The 11,342-nt window shown below is 37.4% G+C and overlaps 1 long non-coding RNA gene across 1 annotated transcript; it reads right to left on the bottom strand.

Annotated features, from left to right (window-relative positions):
* Positions 1–242: 242 nt before the first annotated feature.
* Positions 243–3,175, bottom strand: LOC112778340 (uncharacterized). The gene is made up of 4 exons (XR_003190561.2): positions 2,520–3,175; positions 2,332–2,439; positions 1,125–1,258; positions 243–476 (listed from the first exon to the last, which is right to left on the bottom strand). It is a non-coding gene; the product is annotated as an uncharacterized lncRNA (long non-coding RNA).
* Between the last annotated feature and the right edge of the window lie 8,167 nt (positions 3,176–11,342).

Genomic DNA, 11,342 nt, shown 5'->3' with positions numbered 1-11,342 from the left:
CGTCCATCCACTGAAGCCAAGCCACCCGCCAGCTTGGGAGAGAAGGAGGTGGTCCAAATAATCTAAGAGCTGTGCCTTAGGGTGCAAAACCTCAAAAGCCGAGTTATGTAACACCCTCACTATCAGACCCTCACTATCAGAATGTCATGCTTTCGGATGTGCCACTCTGATAGCGAGAATACTACGACGACTTTCATATATATAATAATAAGCTATGAGCCTTTAACTTAAAACCGTATCACTGTTCTTTGTGAAAATCGAAAAAATACTTTTACAATAAAACAAACAAGCGTATACATATACAAAATTTCTTACTCAAGTAACTTATACATATTATATACATAAAAATCATATAACTCCTATCGCTCCTACAAAATTATAATATTAATGACGAGGAAAGAATAATAACTAAACTAATACATCCATATCACATAAGCTAAACTAAAAAATTCTTCATAAGCTTCTTCATCTGTTTCCTGAAAAGAGAAGTTTGTAGGGGGTGAGAACATCATCCTCAAAAGGGTTCTTAATAGAGAATTTTTAAGAATTGCTATAAGAAGATAAGTATAAAGAGAAGAATTGATTTCAGGGCAGTGATATTCGTTCGTCCTATGAATCTTTAAAACTTTAAAAACCAACAACTAAACATGCAAAACCTTTTTTTAAAATCCAATATTTAAAGATCCAGAAAACCAAAACATTTCTTTTCTTATAAGAAAATCTTAATTAATTTCCTAGTCTGTATGAATGACTAATCTGTTCCAAACATAGGTTCATGAAGTCCATGCTGAACCAGTTTGATTTTTCATACTTTCCTAAAACCTCAATTAGAAACTAATCACAGCCTTCAGCTCGAGTAACTCAAACAAATCCAACAATCAAATCATCATCTCATCATCAATATCCAATGTTAAGGTACCACAACAAAAACAAACACAGGCAAAATAGACAAGGAAAACACACAAGTATGGATAGCAATTACAGCAAATAGCTCAGATAGCAGTTAATAACAGTTAAGCAATTAAGCAAACCAAAACAAATTCAAACTCTAGCAAAGCATACAAATGCATGATGAATACATGTCCTATGTCTAATGAGCTCATTTGTTGGTTATATAGCCAAACCTGACATGTCCGGTAGCTAACCCGGACACTATCTCTCTGTTGCGCATTAATATCATTAGAGGGAATACGTGCCCTGTCACCATTAGAGGGATTATGTGCCCTGTCACCATTAGAGGGAATATGTGCCCTGTCACCTTTACAACCAGAGAGAAAACATAGACATACTTATCATCAATCAACCACAACCATATCTCATTTATCATATTCATTCAATTTCATAATCAAACTCAGTTTTCATCATTTTTCTTCCTCATCTCTTTCCCAAAGCAAGTGGACAATGCCACTGCCTCTTACTCATGGTCACATGTTTCATTCATTTACAAATCATCTTCTTCGCACTTCCTTAACCATAATTCATTCTTTTCTTAAAAAATAAAGCTCAATCATATTTCTCTTTTTAGTAATTCAATTCAAAATATAATTCATTATTTTCTTAAATAATTCAAGTAGAATAATATAATTCTTAAATTCATAATTTTCTAAATAATATCTCAAACAAAGTCTCAGATTTTATACAAATTTCGGCGACACCTCCCCTAAAACTTAGACTTTGCCACCCTTTTCGGGTCCTAACCAAACCAAACCAAATGCTTGTCAATCATTTAAATCACTTCCAATAACTATTATCCAAACAATAGCACTCAACTCAAGAAAATCAACAAAATCCAGAATTCAATCAACCAATCTCATAAACCCCAATTTAAACTAACTTCAATCAACAACATCAATCAATAATTTAGAATTCTCGGCCTTCTCAAACAGTTTCAAACCAAACCATTCCTCAATCCCTTTTCGAATCATTTCCGAAATAGCAAATCATTTTCAATAAACAAACCATTTTCAAATATCAAGTCCTTTCCAAATTTGTTTTTAAATCAAATTTTGATAACAAATCGGGTTCAATATCAAATCAAATTTCAATATTAAATCTTTTTTAAAATCAAATCATTTCCAAAATTAAACTAAATACCAATATTAAATCTCTTCCAGTAATTCAAGGAAAACCATTTCAACAGCATTAGCCAACTAATCAGAATATTCAACTTTCTCAATCGATCAGTCAATCAATCAAACAAACAATCTCATTCATCCAAAACAACTCAATTCAATTCATAAGACTCACAAAATCACAAAAATAACTTTATGCATTAATATCGACTTATAACAACTCTGGAAAGTAAAAAAAGTTTAAGAAAGGCGCCCCTACCTCAACTCGTCGAAACTCACAATATCAAACGCGTCAAAAACCCCTTTTTCCTCGCGACCCACAGCAACCACAGCTTCAATTGTGACTCGCAATAGCCAGAACTCAACCCTAGTTACTAAAACCTCAGAATCTCTAACCAAACACAACAGAATATTGATTCTCAAAGGTTCTGAAATGTAAATGCTTACCGTAACAAAGAAGTAACGAATGAACCAAACTGCAGAAGCTTCGGCAGTGGTTTCAGCAATAGAACGGCGGCAAGAAACAACAACAACAGTGGCCGCTTCGCGGTGACCACCTTCCACGTGACCCTCTCTCTCATCCTCCCCTGCGGCCCGGACAGCGGCAAAAACACTGGTAGCGGCGGCGAGCCAAAATGACAAGGCGACCCTTTTCCACGGCTCAAGCTTTGCACGCTTCTCTTTCTCACAATCAACGACAGAGGATGTTACTTTTAGCGGCGACAACGACCTCAACGGTGGTGACCCGCAACACTAACGACAACGAGGCTGGTCGCGACCCTGTCTCCTTCGTGCGTCTCTCCCTCCCTTCGCAGTTTTGTTCAACGGCGACCAAGGAACACGACGATGATTGGCGCGAAGCTCCTCCAGCGATGGCTGTTCGTGGACAGATCGGTGGCAAGTTGACATGGTGCGATAGTGACGACACGCAGTGGCGGCGCAATTCCCCCCCCCCTCTTCCCTCTGCTCTTTCGAATCTCCCTTTCTTTTCTATTAGTGTATGAGCGTGAGTGAAGAAAGTGATAGTGAGGAATGGCAGCGGGAAGAAGAAAAGGTGGGTGAATGTGTTGTGTAATGGGATAAGGGTTTGTAGAGTGTAAATTAGGTTTCTATTTGGGAATTTTAATAAAATTAAAGAGTAGAGTATAAGTTTAAAACCAAATTAAATACAAACTAATCATTTTTGAAATGCCATTTAATCACCACTTAGTAAATTATTTTCGAATAAATACTAATTCAATAAAATTGGAAATAATTAAATTAATTTTCCTTTATTTATGAAATAAAGTCGAAAACTAAATATTCAAAACATAGTTTATAAAATTTCCATTATATTTATTAATTAATTTATTTATTTTCAATTACTACAACTTCATATTATATTTGAGAAATTATATGATTTGTATTTAAAAATCTTTAAAAACATAATCTTGATTAAATATAATAAATTGTAAAATAACTTTTTATTTAATTTTCGAAAATCCAGAATCTTACAAGTTACACCCAAAGAACGATATCATCCAAAGCATGCGAGCCAAGTGACCTCTAGGACTCGATCTTATCGCGATACAGGAAATAGATCACCTGAACGATGACACTGCAAGCGACACGGCCTTAGCGCTTCCCAAGATCCGGAACGCCGATGCGGAGAAGACGATCGACGGCACCATCGGGAGACCAAACATGCATGAAATGAGCACGTGATAATGGGAGCCACCCCGTTCACAGAAAGAATCATAAGAGCTAAACTTCCAAAGGGCTTCAACAAGCCTACTGACATGAAATATGACGGGGCCAAAGATCCCCAGGAATACATAATGGCCTTCGAGGCCAAGATGAATTTAGAAGGAGCCATCGATGCGGTCAGGTGTAAGGCCTTCCCTGTAACCTTAGCCAACCCCGCAATCAAATGGTTCAATGCCCTCCTGAACGGCTCCATAGCCAACTTCCACCACATTTCCAGAAAATTCATGCCACAGTTCACCACCAGAATCACCAAAGCTAAACACCCCATTAGCTTGCTCGGAATCACCTAGAGACAAGAGGAATCGACGAGAAAATACCTGGATAGGTTCAACGATGAGTTCCTGACAGTCGACAGACTCATGGACTCGGTCGCTAGTCTGTGCCTGACCAACGGCCTCATGAATGATGACTTCTGGAAACACCTTACCACCAAATAGCGAAACGAGGTATCCTCCCAAATAGGGGTGTACATGGGCCGGGTGAAACCGGGTTTGATGTGACCCAGATCCGACCCGAAATATATACCGGGCCTATTTATTAGACCCGAATCTGGTCCTAGACCCGATGAAACCTATACATTTTTGGGCCACGATTATACCGGGTAAAAATCTGGTGAAAACCGGGCCATTAACACTACATTACCTTGATAGCTTCTTATAAGCTAGCATGTGAAAATATTCAAATTTCCAAGACTCCAACCATTATTTGACATGGTAAAATTCACTTAGAAAAATATAACAAGAAGCAACTTTTCTCTAAAATTAAAGCATAATCATAATCAATACTAATATTGTCTAATAACACCAAATATTTAAATCAATATAAATAACAATATTATACATTAGTCTAAAATCTTATGCATTTTAAACATAAAACATTAACTTATAGTCTTATAATAACTAATAATACAAAATATTAAGGTTTACAATACTTAAATTCCACATAAGAATAGCCATCATCCATCACTAATAACATAAAATATTAATTGTGTATGATGACCGGGCCACCGGGCCGACTTCGGGTGACCCGAGCCATGATCTGGACCCGACACGAAATAATGACCGGGTCTATTTTTGAGACCCTTACCCGACCCTAGACCCGGTGAAATCACACCAAAATAGCCCCTAAAGTGTTCGGGGCCAGGCCAGGTCTTCGGCCCGAGCCGGGCCATGCACACCCCTACTCCCAAAGGCACAACAACTGAAGAAATGGACAAGCGGCAACAAAAGCCTGTACTGTGACTACCACCGAGGATATGGGCACCAAATCCAAGACTGCTTTGACTTGAAGGATGCCCTCGAATAAGCCATCCGAGATGGAAAACACTCCGAGTTTGCCAAAATCATCTGGGAACCCAGAAGAACAGAAAAAGAAAGATCACCCAAGCGTGAAGGGCGTAATCTGAGGACATTACAACCAACATTGTAGGAAAGTCCAGAGACCGATCCCACCATAATCGTGAACGTCATCACCGGAAAGGATGTGCCGAAAAAGTCCAACTGGCACTAAAAAGGGATCTTAAAATCTTGGCTGTAAGAAACCAAGCTCTAATCTCCCCGATCGCAGAGGCAATTACATTCTCCCACGATGAATGCCAACGCGGCACCTCAACAGAGGACGCCCCATTCGTCATCTCTGTAAAAGTCGGGACCAAATTCGTAAAAAAAAAAAATACTGGTTAGCACCGGAGCAGACTCCAACATCCTCTTCAAAGGAGCCTTCGACAAGCTGGGTCTTTGAAACAAAAATTTGCAAACCCACCGCAATGGAGTAACCGGACTCGGGGACAACTTCCTCAAACTGGCGGTTCCATAGTGTTACCATTAACCATCGAAAATGGATGCCAAAGGAAGACCATCCTCTCAGAGTTTGTGGTCCTCAAAGACTCCACCGCCTATAATATCATCAGCGGAAGGAAAACAATCAACAACCTTTTCCACCGTCATCTTCACCAAATTCCTCCTCATGAAGTTCCAAGCCGATAACGGCACCATTGGAACAATACACAAGGATCGGAAAGTCGCGGTAGAATGTGACAATACCGGCCTGGCTCTCCACAAGAGCTCCTGCGATGTGGCTGGCATCTTCATCGTCGATGCCTGCCAAGACGGTCAGCCCTGACCAAAACCGAAAGGGGACATGGAAAAATTGCAGATAGGGCAAACCAAAGAGGAATATATGTTCATCAACAAGAACCTGCCCTACGATCTGAAAGGGGACCTAGTCGAACTCCTAAAGCTGAACATGGACCTGTTTGCATTCACCCCGGCCGACATGCTGGGCATAGATCATAATCTAATATCCCACCATTTGGCCGTAGACCCAAAGGCCAAACCAGTGACCTAAGAAGAAGGAAAATATCACCAGCCAACCAGCCAAAGTCAGAAAACAAGTCAAATCCCTGCTCAAAGTAGGCTTCATCTGGGAACTACCTTATACGACTTGGCTGGCCAACGTCGTACTAGTCAAGAAAGAAAATGGCAAGTAGTGAATGTGCGTCGATTACACGGACTTGAACAAAGCTTGTTCCAAAGATGCCTTTCTCCTTCCAAACATTGACGGACTCGTCGATGCCGTATCTGGGCATCAATACCTTAGCTTTATGGATGCCTACTCTAGGTATAATCATATACTTATGCATCGACCCGACGAGGACAAGACAACCTTTGTAACTCCCGACGGCACGTACTGCTACACAGTCATGCCATTCAGATTGAAAAATGCTAGAGCCACTAATGAATCCATATTTGACGATAAATTTTGGATTGAATTGAGTGGATTTCATCACATAAACCCACATTTATTCACCTAAATAGCATGCTTTTGTGTTCTCTCTCTAAATTATGTCCAATTATGAAAACATGCTATTTTGTGCTTATTTTAATCAATTTTATTCCACTTTCGTTCTATTCGATGCCTTGATAGTTTTGATGAGTGATTTTAGGTGTAATAGGTTAGAATGGCTTGATAAGAGTGGAAGAGAAGCATACAATTGGGAGAAAACATCAAGAAAAAAAAGGAAAAGCACACAGCCATGTGTGCGTACGCACAATATCCTGTGCGTACGCACAAGAGGAAATCAGCAAGTGTGCGTACGCACAAGTCCCTGCGTGTGACTTCATTAAAAGGTCACGTGGCTCACGTTTTAGGAGGCTTTTTGGCCCATTTTTGAAGTTGCTAAAGCATATAAAGAGGGCTAGCAACACACCAATGCATACCACATACTATACAACACACTTAGGCATAGTTTTAGTTAGTTTAGGGTAGTTTAGTCTTAGGTTTTTCTCTCAATTTCCTTAGGGTTTAGTTAGAGTTTATACGACAAGTTTTCAATTTCCAATTTTGATATTGGATTCTAGCTATTTTCATTGTAAGTATTTTCTCAATTTTCTCTTTTATTACATTACTTGTTCTACACTTTCTTATATTTTAATTTCCTTTATCAATACATATATAGTTTTGCAATTTTGAGTTCTAGTTAATGAATTTGATGTTTAGTGGTTTTTATATATTTGTTGAGTTGCCATTGTTGATTTTGTTCTTTGAATGTTCTTAGTTCCAAGTAATTTTACAATTTTGCCATGTTTTGTGAATATGCCTACCATGTGTTTGATGAAATGCCAATTTTGATTATGGAGTGAATTTCCACTCCTTGACTTGGAAAAAAAGAGTATATGGATTACTAGAGTCATACTGTCCGACATTTAGTGATAATTCTTAGGTTGTTAGTTGTTATTGTTTCCACTAACGCTAGCTTTATACTAAGGTAATTAGTAAGTTAGCTAGGATTTGTAGATTAATAACAATTATGCTCACTTGACTTACTCTTCGATGTTAAGGGTTGACTAGGTAAGATTAATCCATCATAATTATCATAGTTGTGGTTATGGCAAGGAAGGAATTCCATAGCGAATCCTAAGTCAAGGTTCCATTTATGTTTTGAACCACATTTCCATCATTTTAAAGCATTACTTGTCCAGATTACATAGATAGTTCTTTTATTCCTTTATTAGTTTATTAATTGCAATTTTTATTGTTCTTTTATTTCTTTAATTGCTTGCTTCATCATTGAAAACCCCTTGATTTTCACAACCAAAATTGTACGCTCTTGGTCGCTAGTTCCTAGGGAAGACGACCCGAGGTATAATTACTCTCGGTTATTTTAATTTGAATTAAACTTTGATGTTGGGATTTAATTGCCGGTTTGGACTATTTTATCAACGAAACACTTAATTTCAATTAAGAAATTCCGAACCGGTACAAATTCTATACATCAAGTTTTTGGCGCCGTTGCTAGAGAACTTAGTGCAATGAGTGCTATAATTTGATTGTTGTGAATATGTGAATAGTGTGAATAGATACTTTTTGGGTTGTTTGTTTGCTTTTGTTAGTAATTAGGATTTTGCTTCTTTTGTTAATTGATGTCTTTTATTCTTATTTTTTATTTTTCTCTATAAGTTATCACCCTCTTGGTTTGGAGTATGGTTGTGATAATTTTGTAGGGAATGATAACTTCTACTTTGGATTGCCCCATGGGATGGGAAATTCAATTGAGGAAGGAGCAACCTCCTCCATATTACATTGAGTTAAACCCTCCCCAATGTGCATACCCAACCCAAGGATATGGTGGAATTCACAATGATTATATACCTCCACCACCGTATACCTATGACCCATACCCCCAACATAATCTTCAATCACCATATTTTCAAATACCACAACAATACCACCATCCACCTCCTTATATACCACCTCAAGACACTCATCAACATGAATCACCTTTCACATATACAACTTTCCTTCCACCCAATGAACCTTCCCTCTTATCTAATGGTGGAGTTCTCCAACCCTTGTCCCAAGAAGAACAAGACCTTCAAGATTTTCTCCAAGAGCAAGAAGGGTTCTGAAAGACTCAAGGACAATTCATAGCTACCATAACTGAAGCGGTGAACCGCTTAGTTCTACTACGCTCATCCGATCAAGGCACTCCTCTTGAAGAATGTGGAGGAGCAACTAAAGAGTATAGTAAAGAGGAGAGCATGGAGCCTCAAGGGAAAGAAGAAGGGTTAGCGCATGAATTGCATCAAGAGGAAGAAAGTGAAGTATTTGAACCGGAAGAGGTAAATGGAGAATTAAGGGAAATTGATCAAGATGTGGATTCCATCATTGATGATTTTTTATCCGCATTGGTCAATCCCTTCAACGATCTTGGTAAACCTTACCCCTTTTGATTTGAAGAAGAGGTTGATGTGGACTTCACACAACCTCCAAAGTATGACTTAAGTAATGGGGAAGAGAAAGAAGAGGAAGTTGGTAAGGAAGCAATTCCGTTCCAAAAGCACATTGAGTGGGCGGCAATTTCACCGATGAACTTCATTGGCCCACAATAATATGCTATCTTGGAGATGGATTACCAAGTGAATCCGAGGTTCTTCAAGAAAACTAATTCAAGAATTGGAGTTCAAGTGGGATGTATGATGCGTGAGCATCTTTCCTATCTTTTCCTAGTGAATTTATATTTGAATTGTTAAGTTTAATCAAGATTTAAATACTTTTTAGCCACTATGAATGCTACTTTGAGTTGTGTTCAATTCTGTTTATTTCAGGTAGCATTCAGATGGATTTGATGGATTTTTATAGAAAAGAGGAAGAAAGTGGATGATGTTGTCAACCCTGACCTCATTGCACTCCAACAAAAATAACTTGAGCTATAGAGGTCCAAAAAATGCGGTTCTAACGACATTGGAAAGATAACTTTCGGAGCTTTCCAACGATATATAATAGTATATACTTTTCTTCTGAAATCACTGTCTTGTTGGCGCCAAAATCCCAAGTTTGGCGCCATGTGATCACTATAAACCTCCCTTTTTGTGCTGCCTTGGTGGCGCCAAACTTGGCTCAGCCTAAGTTTGGCGCTAAGTTTAACAAATTGGAGTGGTCCCCACGTCCTTCAAGAGCCAGCTCGAAGATCTCTTATATTTTGATTAAACTTTATTTTATTTACAAATAGGAAAAGATATTATTTAGTTTTAGAAAAGATATTTTACATTAATTAGGTTTCGATATAAAAGGGAAAAGATTAAGCCCTTAGGCTCATCTCTTCTCTTCTACCTCATTCCGCACGTTACAGTTTCATAGAACCTTAGTTTTTTCTCTAAACCATGAGCAACTAAACCTTCACTGTTAAGGTTAAGAGCTCTGTTTATTCTATGCATTAATACTATTACTGTTCTATTAAAATTAATGTATTGATTTCAATTTCAAGAATTGTTTTCGTTCTTTATCTTATGAATCTGAGTGGAACAGAAGTATGACCCTTGTTCTATTTGAGTTCTTGTAAAACTTGGAAAAGCTCTTTACTTGAACAATAGCTTGAAAACAATTTCTCCTAAATTTCTAATTATCTGGACTTAATGGGATACGTGACATATAATCCTCTTATATTTGGGTAATTAGGATTTTTGTGGCATATAAACTAGAATTGAACTTATCCCTCTAATTGGAATCAAGTGACCAAGGAATTGGCAGTTGATGTAGATTAGAGGAGACTAAAACGGTCTAAGAAATTATGGTTTAGTCACATATAGTTTGCGATGAATTGAATCTTGCATGATTAAAATAGTTAGTAAGAAAAGTTAATCTGAAAAATAAATATCTCTGAAACCTTAAATGTTTTCTCCATATATATTTCACCTCACTTTACTGCTTGTTTTCTGGTTTTCTGAATTACTGTTTTATGCATTTGAACTCTCAACACTCTTTTCTGTTTGTCTAACTAAGTAAATCACTTAACCATTGTTGCTTAGTCCATCAATCCTCATGGGATCGACCCTCATTCACTTGAGGTACTACTTGGTACGACCCGGTGCACTTGCCGGTTAGTTTGTGGATTATAAATTTCGCACCAAGTTTTTGGCACCGTTGCCAGAGATTGACTGTGATTGATAACTACTGATTGTTTGATTTCTTAGAGTAGGCGTTTTTGCTTTAATTTCATTTAACTTATTTCTTCAAAGTTTAAAAAAAAATATTCTGATTTATTTTATCAAAAATTTTTTTCTTTCTCTTAATTTCTGAAATTAAGTTTGGTGTCCCCTTATTTGTTTTATTCTTCCTAGTTATTTTATTTATTAAGTTTGAATTTTATACTCCTTTTTGCTTATTAGTTATTTTATTTTTTTATTATTCAGTTTATTTTTTTTATTTTATTTTTCTTTTATTTTTTGTTTTCTTTTATATTTTATTTTATTTTTATTTTTCTTTATGTTCTTTCTTCTTTGCTTGCCTTTTTACCACATGGTGCGTGTAATTCTGCTTGGTGTTTTGTGCAAAGAAAAATAATGGAGAGAGATCATATGGGTTACTACTCACACCCAAGGAGTGATTCATATTATCGTGGATGAAGAAACTACCCAAATTTTGGTTGGCAAAGTCAAAACCAAAAAACTTCAGTGCTCCATGTTCCAACTATCAAGAACCACCATCTCCATATTCATACCAAGAACTACCACCTCTCTATCCATA

This window comes from Arachis hypogaea, chromosome 19 (genome assembly GCF_003086295.3).
Source record: "Arachis hypogaea cultivar Tifrunner chromosome 19, arahy.Tifrunner.gnm2.J5K5, whole genome shotgun sequence".
Taxonomy (NCBI): domain Eukaryota; kingdom Viridiplantae; phylum Streptophyta; class Magnoliopsida; order Fabales; family Fabaceae; genus Arachis; species Arachis hypogaea.
The sequence above is the reverse complement of the archived record's forward strand: the minus strand, read 5'-3'. Positions and strand labels throughout refer to the sequence as shown.